The sequence below is a fragment of the Canis lupus genome, chromosome 9 (genome assembly GCF_048164855.1).
Source record: "Canis lupus baileyi chromosome 9, mCanLup2.hap1, whole genome shotgun sequence".
Taxonomy (NCBI): domain Eukaryota; kingdom Metazoa; phylum Chordata; class Mammalia; order Carnivora; family Canidae; genus Canis; species Canis lupus.
The window spans coordinates 29,276,696-29,292,459 of NC_132846.1; the positions used below are offsets into that span (position 1 = coordinate 29,276,696).

The following is a 15,764-nucleotide window of genomic DNA, read 5'->3' on the forward strand; positions in this document are numbered from 1 at the left end:
TTCTGAGATTTCTCAGAAGCCACTAAAAGGGACCCTTGGCAGAGCACCAAGGTCCCCAACCTAGCTACAACCAACTGCCTCACTTTTTTTCCCCTCTTTTTTATATTGAGTGTCCATGAAGATTGCAATTGGGAAAAAAGGGGAAAAGGAAGGCTGTTTCTTACTCCAAAAAATTTTTTAGGAGTTTGAAAATCACTGGTCCTGATAGCTGCTTTTCCTAACTTTGAAAACATAAAAGAAATCATTAGATAGTTCTGATAAACTATGATTCTTTTCCAGTAGAGCAGAATGGAATTGAATCAGGTCACTGCAGAGAGAGACCTGCCAGCAAAACCAGTCAGGTGGTCGAGGGGCATCCAAGAGGCTTTGTGGAGTCAACGTTCTCACTGCCACCGCTGCCCACTTGCCAGAAGGGGCTCAGCTGAACTTTCCCACCAAAGGGTGCTGCTTTCTCCCACTACACAAGCACCCCTACCTCTTCTCATATTCAGAAACTTATAACAAGCACAAGTCATGTTTCCTGAGACACACAGAAGTAATGGCGTGTCTCATGGGACATGCTGGTGGAATAGCCCACAGATGTAGGAACTTGGTGTTTTGTATTTCTCTTCATGCCTTTCCTCTAACTGGGAAAGAAAACAAGCACTGTGAGTGCCTGAAGGCACAAAGCACATTAATTTTGATACTAAATTCTTTGGGCTTGGGACACTTGGGTGGCTCAGCAGTTAAGCGTCTGCCATTCGGCTCAGAGCGTGATCCTGGAGTCCCAGGATCGAGTCCTGCGTCAGGCTCCCTGCATGGAGCCTGCTTCTCCCTCTGCCTGTGTCTCTGCCTCTCTCTCTCTCTCTCTCTCTCTCTCTCATTGTGTCTCTCATGAATAAATAAATAAAATCTTTAAAAAAATAAAAATAAATTCCTTGGCCTTAAATCCTAGATTCTATACTTATTCATTCTTTGGCCTTGGACAAGTCACTTAACTTCTCTATGTTATTTTTACACATGTTTAAAGAAAATAGGAACAATGATGACAGCAACAATAACACCCACCTGCCTTTCAGGAATATGACAATTAGAGTTAATATGCATTAGTGCATGGGAAGTACCTTCCATTTAAGAAGCGCTCGGGGAGCACCTGGGTGGCACAGTTGGTTGAGTGCCTGACTCTTGATTTCAGCTCAGGTCATGATCTCAAGCCCCACATGGAGCCCCACGTCAGGCCCTGTGCTCAGCAGGAAGTCTGGGATTCTCTCTCTCTTCCTCTACCCCAACCCCTCCCATTATGTGCTGTCTCTCTCAAATAAATGAATCTTTTTTAAAAAGCACTGCAGAACACTGAGGGGGGCACTTGACAGGATGAGCACTGGGTGTTATTCTGGATGTTGGCAAATTGAACACCAATAAAAAATAAATTTATTATAAAAAAATAAAATAAAATATAACAGGATTTTTATAATCTAAAAAAAAGCACTGTAGAAGTGTAAAATACAAATGCACACACATGCATATACACACGTAAATGTGTCATTATATATACAATATATAGAGAGAAATATATAAAAATATATTTTGTATATAAATAAACAAAATTTTGGTATTTTTAATATATAAGCTCTCTCTATAAAATATATTTATATAAATTCTTATTTACTTATTTACACACATGTGCACAAAGAGCTAAGATATTGGACCAGGCATTTTTATCAATGTTGTTACTGTGTATGTATCTGTATATTTATTATACACTTATTAGCAATCACTCCACCCTTATGGATGAGGAAAAAGAATTGAATTTCCTCTCCAAGCAAGCAGTAGGTGTCTAATTGAAGGTTTGGTTTCCTAGTCCCAGCATCTCAGCACAGATCACTCTACATGGAGAGATGCACGTCTGAAGCATCTCACCTGGCAAAGGCACCTGGCAGCCGTAGCTCATAATGAAGAACCCACACCATCAATTTTACTCTTTCTTCTAGTTAAAAACGCACCTTTCCTGTGACTGGAACAAATGCCAGACCACAGGATCTAAGAGAGATTTACCCGCTTATTCCCAGCTTTGCGACGAGATGCCTTGGGTGGGCCACCTGGCTACAGAGAGCCAAGCCTGCAGCGATGTGCCCGAGTCAGCGCCTACCAGCTCAGGAGAGCCAAATGTCACGTTCAGGAATTTTGTGCGGCAGTTGTTAAACACAGCCACTCTTAAAAATTAAATTATGTAAACTTGCAATTACATAAATTATATTCTAAACAAAGGTAGTGAATACTCAACACATCATGTTCTAATTATTTCACTATGTATTACTGCTCTGCGTGCCCCGGGGGTGGCATGCAGCTACTGTATATGGCAGGCGTGCTATGTAGCCGTGTGCTACTGCGTAGCTCATCCCGGCTCCGTCTTTAGTGGTGTCACACTGGAAGCTTCACCTTGCTGTGGTGGGAATGTTTACGCTACGGAAACTAGCAAACACTACAAATCAGGGTTCAGCTTATGGTTTTGTTGATTATATAGACTTTGTTATGCGAAAATGTTAATAATGCAGATTCAACTTAAAAGTGTGGTGCATCTTCCTCAAGATATTTATTGATTTTTCTTAGTCTATAGTGCAGAAGCTTGGCAGATCCCATCTTAACAAAGAGATTGAGGTTAACATCACAAGGAATAAGATACGTAATGCACCCTTGATGCCTGTAGTCTGGCTCAAGCTACCATTCTAGGAAATGGAACCACCATTTGCATTTCTGCCCTCTGGTCCGCTAGACTCAGAGTTGCCTGGACCTGCTTTTTTCCCTTCTTGCCTTTTATGCATGGCCATCCATCTACTACTGTCTGGAATGACTTCTCCCTTCCTCTCTGCTCAGATGAATCTTGCCCTTTAACCAAGCACGTTGCTAATTTTTTTCACTCCTACATGAAGCTCCCCATGAAGATACCTGCAGTCTTCATTCTTGCAATTCCTCTATTATTTTCCATAGTATTACTTCTTATAGTACCATTCAGGAATTATATGATATATCGGACTGCTAGGTTGTGTGTGTGTGTGTCTGTGCTTATGTGTTATCCTCCAACATGACTTCCAGCCTCTAACAACAGAGACTAACCACTTCAAATGACCTCCTATGCCTCTGTAAATTATACCAGAATCTGAGTGTGTATTCAGTGAATACTTGTTGACTGCTTTTAAAAACAACTGGACACCATAACGAAAGTTCTAGATTTGTATTAATTTCTACAACATTAACCTTTAGTCTTTAACCAAATGTCTCTAGGAAGTTTTTATATCTGAGTCTTCAGATGGAAGTAGCAATACCATTATAGTCCATATTTTCATAGAACTAAAAACCCACAATTAACCTTCTAACAGTGACAGCAGTACGAAGATAGAGCTCAGCCCTAGGTTATCCCCAGCCCCACTCAACCTCATTTTGTAAATCTTGTCAACCCAGTGCCTGGCACACTGCCTGACACTTATTAGGCTCTCAGCAAATGTCATAAATGTTATTAAGTCCCTTGAAGGCTGAAACACACTGTTCTTGGGTCACTCTGAAGAGTATCTCCCCTGGAACAGTTTAGAAATTATTATCTTTGATGAACAATCACTGTGTCTACCTCTTCAGTATCTGCTAAATGCTTGGGTAACACACCTTGTGCAGCGCTCCTGGCTTTACCTCAGCACAGTCCAATGGCAAAGAGAGTACCCAGTTCAGAGGAATCACAGCATCAGGTAGACAAAGCCAAGACCTGCTTAAATTTTTGTTGTGCTTCAAAAAAGAGCCTGAAGTTCCTTCTGGGAAAGGGCAGGTTGATGATAGAGAATTGCTGAGGGCCTTTGGCAATTATTCAGCAGTATTTATGGGATTTATTTCTTCGGGTGATTTGATTTACAGAAAAGTTGCCTTAAAAAAAAAAAAAAAAAGCTGGATAAAAAACTGGTCCAGCATTGCATTTGCATGAGTTGTCCTGAATGGCATAAATGATTTTTCCTGAGGCCAGTAGCTCAGAGTCTAAATAAGACACTGGTATTTTATGGGAGCCTGATGCATGGCAGTGATCGGGGCTGCCTCTCTGTGCATACTGCCTGGCCTCCTGCTGAGTCTCACCGAATGTTCCCCATCTCCAACCCATTCACCACATGAGAAATTTTGAAAGAATCGTTTCTAAACATTTCTTCCCTGTTTGTCACACTTACTAATTCCCTCTTTTAGAAAAGCACCATCCTCGGGACACCTGGGTGGTTCAGTTGTTGAGCATCTGCCTTTGATTCAGGTCATGATCTCAAGGTCCTGGGATCGAGTCCCACATCAGTTTCCCTGCATGGAGCCTGCTCCTCCCTCTGCCTGTGTCTCTGCCTCTCTCTCTGTGTCTTTCATGAATAAATAAATAAAATCTTTAAAGAAAGAAAAGGACCATTCTCTCGAACTCTGTCACTAAATGTCATATGCCCTGGAAATGACAGTTCCGAGTCCCCAGGCCCATGTTCGCTGTTCTTGCCCAGGACCCGTCCACCCCCACTCTGTTCAGACAGCGCCTCTGGGTCCCGCCTCAAGTCGTGCTTGTGAGCCCTCCTCACCACCACCTGGCACAGTTTTCAGTTTCCCTTGTAGGCTCCTCTCTTCAGCGCCAATCCCTTTATCTCTGTCACTTGAGGTGAGACCTGTGGGAGGGAAGCGTTAGGAGGACCAGCAGCATTGCCGCTCCCAGTGGGTTAGGAGAGAACCCAGTCTGTAGACGTGCATCGCCCGGCGTTGTACTTGGGTGAGGCAACTCTGCCAGCTGCTTGCACAACCGGGGAGGCGAGTCAGTGGCGGGTGGGGGCACACGGGGAACACACCCCGTTCCTGTCTGCCTGCGGGAACTTGTTTGTTCATGCAGTTCAAGTGGCTGCAGATCAGTGCATTCCCAAGGTGATGGCTGGTGATCCTTTTCTCGAACTACACACTTAAACCCACCTCCTCGACATACGCGGCCACTACCCGTTCCATACCAAGGCCAAGGAGAGCAAGGGGTTTGTCACCGGACCCCTGTCGATCTGTGGTTTGGTCATCGGTGCTCAGTATCAGTCATAACAGTGCCGGATGGTTCAGAGCGAGTGGGCTTGTGCCGCTGGGATATTTTTATGCAAAAGTACCTAGAACCTGGCTTCTTTCTTGGAGGACAATTTGAGATACTTGCTTTTTAGAACCTTTCTACCTTTTCTATTTTGCATACCTGTCAGGGCTAGAGAAATCTCGCCGTCCCTCCTTTGCGCAGACAGCAGTCACTTTATTTAGCTTTCCCTTCTGTAACATCCTACTTACAGGAGTTGTCAGTATCACAGCCCTTCCTCTAAAACCGAGGATGAAAATTCTCAGCCTTCCAGAACTGGTGAAGACTTGCTCTGTCATGAGGAGAATCAATATTCGCCGCCACAGGAAGTGGGGCAGGGAGCAGCGGGACAGAGGTTTATGCTTCAGCTTCAGGGCAAGGTCATTTGTGTGACCCAAAAGGTGATTCTTTCTTGCTAGTCTGACGAAAAAACTGATGGGCAGGGAAGAGGGACAAGAGCCCAGAGAAAATGAGAAGCGTGTGCTGGGAACTGCCCAGTGGAAAGCAGGGGCGCCAGGGACAGTCGTTCAGCTGTTCAGCTGGGGGCAACACTTAAGCCCAAACTGAGTATTGACAGGTAATGGAGAGGCCGCTTCCAGGGAGGGCGGAGCCGCGGTCGGCCGGTCCCCTCTTATGTGGACTGTGCGGTTCAGATCCCCGGGACGGTCTGCTCTTCCGGCACTGGCCGAGCTGCAAGGACATTTGAACCTGTTCAGTCACTTTTGGTTGAGGCAGAGAAACACAGTACTTCTGCAGCCTCCGGGGCTTGCAAAGGTCTGATATCTGGCTACCTTTCTAGCTTTAAAAAAGATTGAGATGTAATTTACATAAAATTCATCGCTTTAAGTATACAGTGCAGTGGTTTTTAGTATATTCACAGATATGTGCAACCATCACCAGTCAATTTTAGCACACTCTCATCTCCTCTGTCACAAACCCACCGCCCCAGCTGTAAGCAACCACTAATCTACTTTGTCTCCCTGATTTTGCCTATTCAGGACATTTCATAGAGATGGAATCCCATAATATGTGATGATATGATGGCAACTGTCTTTTGTGTCTGTCTTCTTTCACTAAGTGCACTGTCTTCAAGGGTCATCGATGTTATAGCACTTCCCTTCTTTCTCTCTCTTGTTTGCTCTTTCTTTCTTCTTTCTTTCTTTCTTTCTTTCTTTCTTTCTTTCTTTCTTTCTTTCTTTCTTTCTTTCTTTCTTTCCTTCCTTCCTTCCTTCCTTCTTCTTTTTGGAGTACAGTTGTTAGGTTATATAGTAACAATATGTTCCACTTTTTGAGAAAGTACCAAACTGTTTTCCAAAGGCACTGACCCATTTAAAACTTGCATCAGCAGGAAGTGAGAGTTCTAATTTCTCGACATCTTTGTCATCACTTATTATTTTCTGTCTTTTAAATTTTTAGCCGTCCTGGCAAATGTCAAGTGGTATCTTGCAATTTTGACTTGCTTTCCTTTGTGAATAACAATGATGAGCATTTAACCATGTGTCTATTACCTATTTGTGTATCATCTTTGAAGAAAGGCTGTTTCAAATCTTTGCCCGTATTTAAAAAGGGTTTTGGAAAATATTTTAGTTTCTAGTTTTGATCATTCATAAACCAGCCTAGCAGTAGTAGGGAGAGTAATTTGCATGATGAACTGAGATAGATCATGGAGTTTTTTATTTTGAATGGGTTTAAAAAAATAGACTTCATTTTTTAGAGCAGTTTTATGTTCACAGAGAATTCCTCTATGCTTTTTTTTTACCTCACCTATGCCCAACTTAACAACATCCCACATCAGAGTGTTAGAATTGAAGAACCTACATTGAAACATTATTATCACTTGAGGGCCAGGACCATAGTTTATATAAGGGTTCCCTGTAGGTATTATACATTCTGTTTTAGATAAATATGTAATGACATGTATCCATTATAGTATCATCCAGAATAGTTTCACTGCCCTAAAAATTCTCCATGCTCCACTTATTAATCCCTCCCTCCTCCAACCCCTGGCAATGACTGACCTTTTTCCTGACTTTATGATTTTTGCCTTTTCTAGAATGTCATATAGTTGGAATCATGTAGTATGTAGACTTTTCAGCCTTTCACTTAGTTGTATGTATCTAGCCTTCCTCCATATCCTTCCATGGCTTGATAGCTCATCTCAGGCTGAATGATATTCCATGGTCTGGATGTGCCTAAGTTTATTTATCCATTCATTTACTGAAGAACATCTTGGTTGCTTCTAAGTTTGGAAAATTATAAATAAATCTGCTATAAACATTCATGTACAGGTTTTTGTATAGATATGTTTTTCAACTCATTTGGGTAAATACCAAGGAGTGTGATTGCTAGATCATATGGTAAGAGTATGCTTAGCTTTTAAGAAATTGCCAAATCGTCTTCCACAGTGGGTGCAGCATTTTACATTCCCACAAGCAGTGAATGAGAATTTCTGTTGCTGCAGATCCTGCAGCATTTGCTGTTGTCAGCGTTTTGGATTTCGGCCATTCTAATAAGTGTGTAGTAGTATCTCATTGCTGTTTTAATTTGCAATTCCCTAAAGACTTATGATTTTGAGCATCTTTTCCTGTGCTTTCATCTGTAAATCTTCTTTGGTGATGTGTCTGTTCAGGTCTTTTGCCCAGTGTTAAATTGTACTGTTCATTTTTTTTTTTTTTTACTGTTGAATTTTAAGAGTTCTTTGTATATTTTTGATGACAGTCCTTTATCAGTTATCTTTTGCACATATTTTCCCCCAATCTGTGGCTTATTTTTTCATTTTATGGACGGTGACCTTTATAGAGGACTTTTTAATTTTATTGAAGTTCAGTTTATCAATTATTTCTTTCATGGATCATGCCTTTGATGTTGTAGCTAAAAGGTCATTGCCATTCCCCAAATCTCCTGTGTTATGCAATGTTGTCCCTCAGGAGTTTTATACTTTTGCATTTTAAATTTAGATCTATGATCCATTTTAAGTTAATTTTTGTGAAGGGTGTAAAGTCTGTCTAGATTCACTCCTCCCTCCCTCCCTCCCTCTTTCTTTCTTTTCTTTTTTCTTTCTTTCTTTCTTTCTTTCTTTCTTTCTTTCTTTCTTTCTTTCTTTCTTTCTTTCTTTCTTTCTTTCTTTCTTTCTTTCTTTCTTTCTTTCTTTCTTTCTTTCTTTCTTTCTTTCTTTCTTTCTTTCTTTCTTTCTTTCTTTCTTTCTTTCTTTCTTTCTTTCTTTCTTTCTTTCTTTCTTTCTTTCTTTCTTTCTTTCTTTCTTTCTTTCTTCTTTCTTTCTTTCTTTCTTTCTTTCTTTCTTTCTTTCTTTCTTTCTTTCTTTCTTTCTTTCTTTCTTTCTTTCTTTCTTTCTTTCTTCTTTCTTTCTTCTTTCTTGTCTAGACTGTGCCCATTTTAAAATTGGATTGTTCATCTTTTTTACTATTGAGTCATAAGAGTACTTTATATATTCTAGATAGAAGTCCTTTATCTGATATATGATTTGAGAATATTTTTCTGCCATTCTATGAGTTGTCTTTTCACTTTCGTTGGTGCACTTTGAAGCACAGAAGTTTTTCATTTTCGTGAGGTCTAATCTGTCATTTTGTCTTTTATCACTTGTGAATTTGGTGTCATATATAAGACAATATTGCCTAATCTAAGGTCAAGAAAATTTACTTCCATGTTTTCTTTTAATAGTTTTACAGGTTTAGCTCTTTCAGGTTGACGATGCATTTTGAGTAATTTTTATATTTGGTGTGACGTAGGGGTCTGACTTCATTTTTTTGCATGTGGATAACCACACCTTCTGGCACAACTTATTGAAAACATTATTCTTTCCCATTAATTTCTTAGTTTTCTTATCAAAAATAAACTAATTATTAAAGTAAGAGGATTTATTTCTAGACTCTCAGTTCTGCCCCATTGATCTATATTTCTGTCTTTGTATTTGTACTATCTGTAGTACATATCTATGCTTCATATTTGAAATTAGGAAGAGTGCATGTTTCAACTTTTTTTGTTTTGGCTGCTCTCAGTTCCTTGAATTTCCATATGAATCTTAGGATCAACTTGTTTATTTCTGCAAAAAATCATCTGAGGAATTTATAGGGATTGAGTTGAATCTGTAAATCAATTTGGTGTTGCCATCTTAACAATATTAAATCTCCCAGTTTATGAACATAGGATGTCTTTCCATTTACTTAGGTCTTTAAGTTTTTTTCAACAACATTGTGTAGTTTTCAGTGTATAAGAATTACACTATATAAGTTTATTCTTAAGTATTTTATTCTTTTTGATAATATTGTAAATGATTTTTTTTCCAAATTTTATTTTCAGATGTTCATTGCTATTGTATAGAAATGCAATTGACTTATATACATTGATCATGTATCCTGAAATCTGGCTGAATTGACTTACTACTTCTAAAAGGTTTTTTGGGTTGTTTTATGTTTTTTGGTTTTTTTGGTGGATCTAGCTCCACTTTGCACTACTCCTTCCCTCTCTCTGAATTCTGCCCTTTCTGAATTTCTTTTGGTTTCACTAATATGTCAAGCTCCTTCTAATCATAGGGTCTTAGCGGTTCCCTCTACCTAGATCTCACCATTGTCCTGCATTTTCTACGTGGCTAATTCATCCTTCAGCTCTATTTATTAGAACTGCTCCCCTTACCTCAGTCCATGTCTTACTCTTTTCTGCCGGCCATCACAAATACTGTGTTTTTTCTCAACACATACTTCTGCTTATGCTCTCATTTGTGTTACACTTTGACTCATGTCCTTCTTCTCCAACAGACTATAAACCCCTGTCCCGTTTTTCTCACTATTATAATTCTCATCACTATGCCTGGCACATACTGGATGCTTAACAGCCACTTGATGAAAGAATGAATGAATGGTTGGTATTGGAGAAATATGGCTATCATTAAGACGTTTGAGTGGGGTGGGGGGTGGAAGAATAAATTGAAGGTGGGGCACATACCATCTGTTTAACCAATCTGGCCTCCTTCTGGGGAATTAAGTTCTGGAATGGAATGTGGTTGTCTTAGGAGGGCAGAGGCATTGAGTGTGTAGCCAGTAACATTGGATTTTTTCCCCCATTAAATCTCCTTACTTGGTGGCAAGAAACACAGGAAAAAAAAAGGCCCAGCTATCTGAGTCATTTGTAGATGAATAACCACAGTCTGACTTCTTACTTGCTTCTTACCTTTCCTGAGGTACAGCTGATTTGTTGTGGGGAAGGCAGGGGGTGGAGGAGACAGTGGAGTGAAAGGGGAGGTGGGGGGAATTGAAAAGATTCATCTGTTTTTCTTGCCAAATCAATTCACTCTAACAAAAATAGGGAAATCCCCAACCAGCTGTTCCAGTGACTAGCAAGAAAAATATTTCCTTGGAACACTGCAACAGAAAACACACTTTGCATGCTGGACCTCCTGAAAGAGTGCTCTGGAGCTTGTCAGTTATTGTTCTCTCTGAGTGCTTCATTGATATCAGTGATAGTAGTTAGAACAGGGTAGGGTCTTTGTTGCTTTTTTTTTTTTCCCCCTTAATTAACTCAAATACTCTTAAATGTCTGTGTTCAACTCTGATGCTTCGGTTGGAAATATTAAGATGAGGGGTGATAAGAGAACAGAGGGAAAACTAGCTAAGGGGGTCTGGAAAATGAAGCAAAGATGAGTGGGCCTGCAGCTTTATTGGTGTGTACTTCCTGTTCTGTTCTTAGAATCCATGTTCTGGTTGTCAGGCCAGAGAGAAGGAAAATATTTGCCTGTAGTGAAATAAATTAGGGAAGTAAAAATTTTTTTTCATTTTGAGCTATATTTTAGAGGATTCTTAGGCATCTGAAATAAGGTTTTGCTCCAGGGGGTGTTGAGATCTTTTAGAAATAGCAAAACATTACTGCATGAAGCTATGAAACCAATCATGGAACAATGTGGTTTATCTTTGTGTCTCTATCATCTAGCACAATGCCTGGCTCAGAGTAGAGGCCCAATGAAAATTTGAAAAAAAAAAGCTTAAATAAGGTGATGCAAGCCAAACTAATTTTGCAAATTAGATATTACAGTCTAGGGAACTAAGCTCGTTTTCTGTGTTTTGTTATTTCATCCTGATACTCATCATCCCATTTTATCTCCTAGACTATGGGGTGCAGATATTTTGAGTCTGTAATTTTTAGTTGTTTAGGACAGGTAATTACTTATAAATTCTATAGTAAATGAACCAAATCATTGTTTCACTGCCAATAAAATAAAATTTAAAGGAGAATGATTCAAAAGTAAAAATTCTATTTTGCTAGCTATGGTTTTTAAATGTTTCATCAAAGGAAATTTTAAAATAGTAGGCATTTACATTGAAACAAGAATGAAAGAGGGAGTTTATGAAAGTACAACACTCAAAGATGTTTATAAGGTAAACACTGTGCAAAAGCTGCCATCTCCTATTTCAGAATACTTCTCTAGTAAAAGAAGAAAATCACAATTTGGAGTCCTTCCTTCAGAACTCTTAGAATCTCTGTCAGTAATGTAGATGTGAGGTATGTTAGACCAGAGGTTCCAAGTGATCACAGGCAAGTTTCCAGTAGCTGCCTAACAAAATTCCTGGGACAAAATGGTGGCAGACCTCCAAATCATGATGACTTTACTTGACTTTAATAATTTGCAAACTGTTGTATCTCTATATGGGTCAAGATTATTGAACTCGGATTTTCTTTCTTTTTATTTTGGTAAAATACTCATAACATAAAATGTACCACTTCAACCATTTTAAAGTATAAATTCAGTAACATTTAGTGCATTCGCAATGCTGTGTATCACTGCTCTCTAGTTCCAAAACATCTTCATCACCTCAAAAGGCCAGCCCAAATCTATTAAACTGACACTCCACATTCTTCCCTCCCCTCCAGCCCCTGACATCCACTAATCTACTTTCTGTTTCTATGGGTTTGCTTATTCTGAATATATCCTATAAATGGAATCATATAATGTATGACGTTCTGTATCTGGCTTTTTCACTTCGCATGTTTTGAAGGTTCATCTATATTGTAACATGAACCTCATTCCTTTTATGGCCAAATAATGTTCTACTCTATGATATACCATGTTTTTTTTAAATCCAGTCATTAGTTGATAGATATTTGGATTTTTTCCTCCTTTGGTTATTGTGAATAGTGTCTATAAACATTTGTGTACAAGTGTCTGTTTGAACACTTATTTACAATTCTTTTGTATATATACCTTACAGTGAAATTACGGGGTCACATGGTGGTTCTATGTTAACTTCTTAAGACACTGCCAAACTGCTGTGCACAGTGGTGGTACCATTTTACATTCTTGCTAGAAGCATAGGCATATTCTAATCTCTCCACATCCTCATCAGCACTTGTTATGTTCTGGGTTTTTTCTTATAGCCATCTTAGTAGGTGTGAAGTGTTATTGCATTGTGGTTTTGATTTGTATTTCTCTAATGACTATTGACATCGAATATCTTTTTATGTACTTGCTGGCCATTTGTGTATTTTCTTTGGAGAAAAGTATATTCTGCTCCTGTGCTCATTTTTTAATTAAGCTGTCTGCCTTTTCATTGTTGAATTGTTCTTTTATATTTTATGATATACTAGACTCTTGTCAAAAATATGTTTTGCACGGGCGCCTGGGTGGCTCAGTCACTTAAGTGCCTGACTCTTGGTTTAGGCTCAGGCCATGATCTCAGTCAGGGTCATGGGATTGAGCCCTGCATTGGGCTCCATGCTTGGTGCAGTCTGCTTGAGATTCCCTCCCTCTTCCATACTCTGCCCCTTCCCCCACTTCCGTGCATGCCCCTTCTCTCTCTCTAAAATAAAATAAATAAAATCTAAAAATATATATATATGATTTACAAATAGTTCCTTCCATTCTGTGAGTTATCTTCTCACTCCCTTGGGTAGTGTCCTTTAATGAATAAAAGTTTTAATTTTGATGAAGTCCGTTTATGTTTCTTTCTTTTGTTGCCTATGGGAAAGCACTTGAATTGATTATGATATTTTGTGATTACAATTATACCTTAAATCATGACAATCTTGTACTGACAGCATTACCATGATACTACTTGTTAAGGACAGTATATTCCTAGTAGTTGTATTTTCTTTAGGTGTGTACATCTAAAAATAGGAAAGAAATTAAATACATTTTATTCACCTTTGCTTTTCTCAATTAAAAGATACTTGAGTATCATTATGTAAGTATTGTTTCACCTTCAATCTTGATTATAAGTAATTTTCATGAATTATTTAGAAAGGTTAGAGCCAAAAACAAGTACCAGCTCTCCAGTGGTCATTGCTACTACCTGTTCTAGCTCCATTGTTCTAAACATTTACTTTTATATAATCTGTATCTCACATTCATTCCCTTCAGCAAAAATTTACTGAGCATCTACCATACACCAGATGATGTGCCAAGCATTAAAAATAGACAGATAAAAAGATGTGTTCTGTGTCCTTGTGGGTCTCACAACTTGCAGGAGGTAAAAGCACAGGAGCTGATAAAGATCAATACCACACAAGAGGTTCCTATAAGAGAATAAGACCAAAGTGCTGTGGGGTTACAAAAGAAAGAATCATTGGCCGTATACTTTAGGTAAGAGGGTCTCCAAAGAGGTCTTTTGAGGAAGAGAATTCCATTAACTAATTTAAGTTTAAGAAATATAATTCTGGCAGCAGTGTGAGAGAGGACTGGACCAGAATGTACAAAAAGTAATCAGTAAGGTCAATAATAAGGTGTATTGGCAATTAATTTTCCCCTTATTCTTTTATTCAGCCCTAAAAATGTTCTGCAATTTTAAAAATATTGATGTGAGGTGAGTTTTCTTAGATTTTTATTATGGAAAGCTTCAAACACATAAAAAGTCTTCGACTATTAAACAGACTCCATGTACCTATCAGCACAGATTCAACTGTTATCAGCACATGGGCAAATCTCATTTTATCTATGTCCTCTGCCCCCCTTCTCCCTTCCAGATAATTTGAAGCAAATCTCAGACCCCATACTATTTCATCCATAAATACTTTATTACATAACATCAACAGATAAGAACTATTTTTAAAATCGAATCTCAGTAGGATTTTCCTACCCAAATAAAGTGAACAATAACTTCTTAATGGTAGGAGGTTTTTTTAAGGTTTTAAAAATTTTTTTAATTTTAAAGATTTTATTTATTTAGTCATGAGAGACACAGAGAGAGAGAGAGGCAGAGACACAAGCAGAGGGAGAAGCAGGCTCCATGCAAGAAGCCCAACGTGGGACTCGATCCTGGGCCTCTAGGATCACGCCCTGGGCCTAAGGCAGATGCTCAACTACTGAGCCACCCTGGTGTCCCAATAGGAGGTTTTTTTTTTTTTTTTTTTTTTTTTAGTCAAAAATTTATATAAATGTTCACGTAAAGAATTCTACCCTACTCCCTATGGAGATCTTTTCCTTGATATTTTTGGCAGGGGATAGAGAGGTGAAGTTTCTTAAAAACTAAAATGATACTGCTTGAGATACAAAATATGTAGTTTCTGGAACCACATTTGTGATAAGCTTTTCTATTATATGTATTTAGCTAAAGGAGTTTCTACTTTGTTATAGATATATAGCTTGACAATAACACATGTAAATTGGACTACTGAGAAATTTTACCTTTGAACTTTTTTTTATTCAATAGCAATTACTCACATTAATATGGAGCCTTGAATTTTTCACAGTGCTGTCATGCCTGCTACCTATTGAACTCTGATAGCTCTGCTGTGCAAAGTTGTCTATTATCTACTGTTTACAATTGTTATCAATTTTACTTTGTTGCGGCTCTCAGGCTTAGATTGAAATAATAAACAATATATGCAAAATCCTTTACTGGTGAGCCAAGAAAGACTTTGTAGTCAAGCCTGCATGGGTAATGAAAGGAAATTACTGTGAATAACATCTTATCAGTTATAATTTACTTCATTTTCCACAGTTTGGGAATATTTGGTGCACACACTCACAATGATTTTAAATCCATGGTTATAAGTCAGTATTTTTCATGGGCTCAAAATCCACACATAAATTTCCTGGAAACTTCTGGAAAGGCTTGCTTCTTAAAAAACATGGCAACACTTGAATTAGGACAAGTTTCAGAGCTGAAGCATGTTGATAGACCACCCTTAATTGGTGCTCCATTCTTTTTAACTCATTTCTTCATTTTTCATTAACATTCCCAGACAGACTAGATCTAGATTATCTTCAAAACGTTCTGTAGCAGAATTGTGTAACTATTAAAAAGGTTGATACAAGTATCATATTTCATATAAATTCTTGCTCTTTACCCATAAAATATAGAAAAGGAAAGTATCTTTAAATATTCTCACTAATTTATCTAAATGCAAAGGCTATTTGAAATACCTATACTTGTGTATTTCAAAGTATTTCCAATAGCCTTTGCACTCTGATATGCTTTTCTCAAATGAATGATGAAAACCCGCCCCATGGTTAGAAAGGAACACAGAGATTGGGAATGTGAGCTCTGGAGGGGGACAAATCTGGGTTTACACACTGCTGGATCTGAGTAAGCTGCGTTGTCTCTCCATGATTCAGATTCCCCCAGGGATTTGCTGGAGTCTATTAGACTGGACCCCAAAGGCTGATTCTTAAATATGCAAGAATTTTCCCAGCCAGTGTTTAAACCATTGGCTGCTTAAAATCAGCCATGGTGGGAGTATT

At 38.6% G+C, this 15,764-nt stretch overlaps 1 protein-coding gene across 1 annotated transcript in view; it reads left to right on the plus strand.

The window, feature by feature from the left end:
- Positions 1–15,764, plus strand: part of FRMD6 (FERM domain containing 6) — a 232,547-nt gene that overhangs the window by 31,544 nt on the left and 185,239 nt on the right. The gene's annotated exons all lie outside the window — the stretch shown is intronic.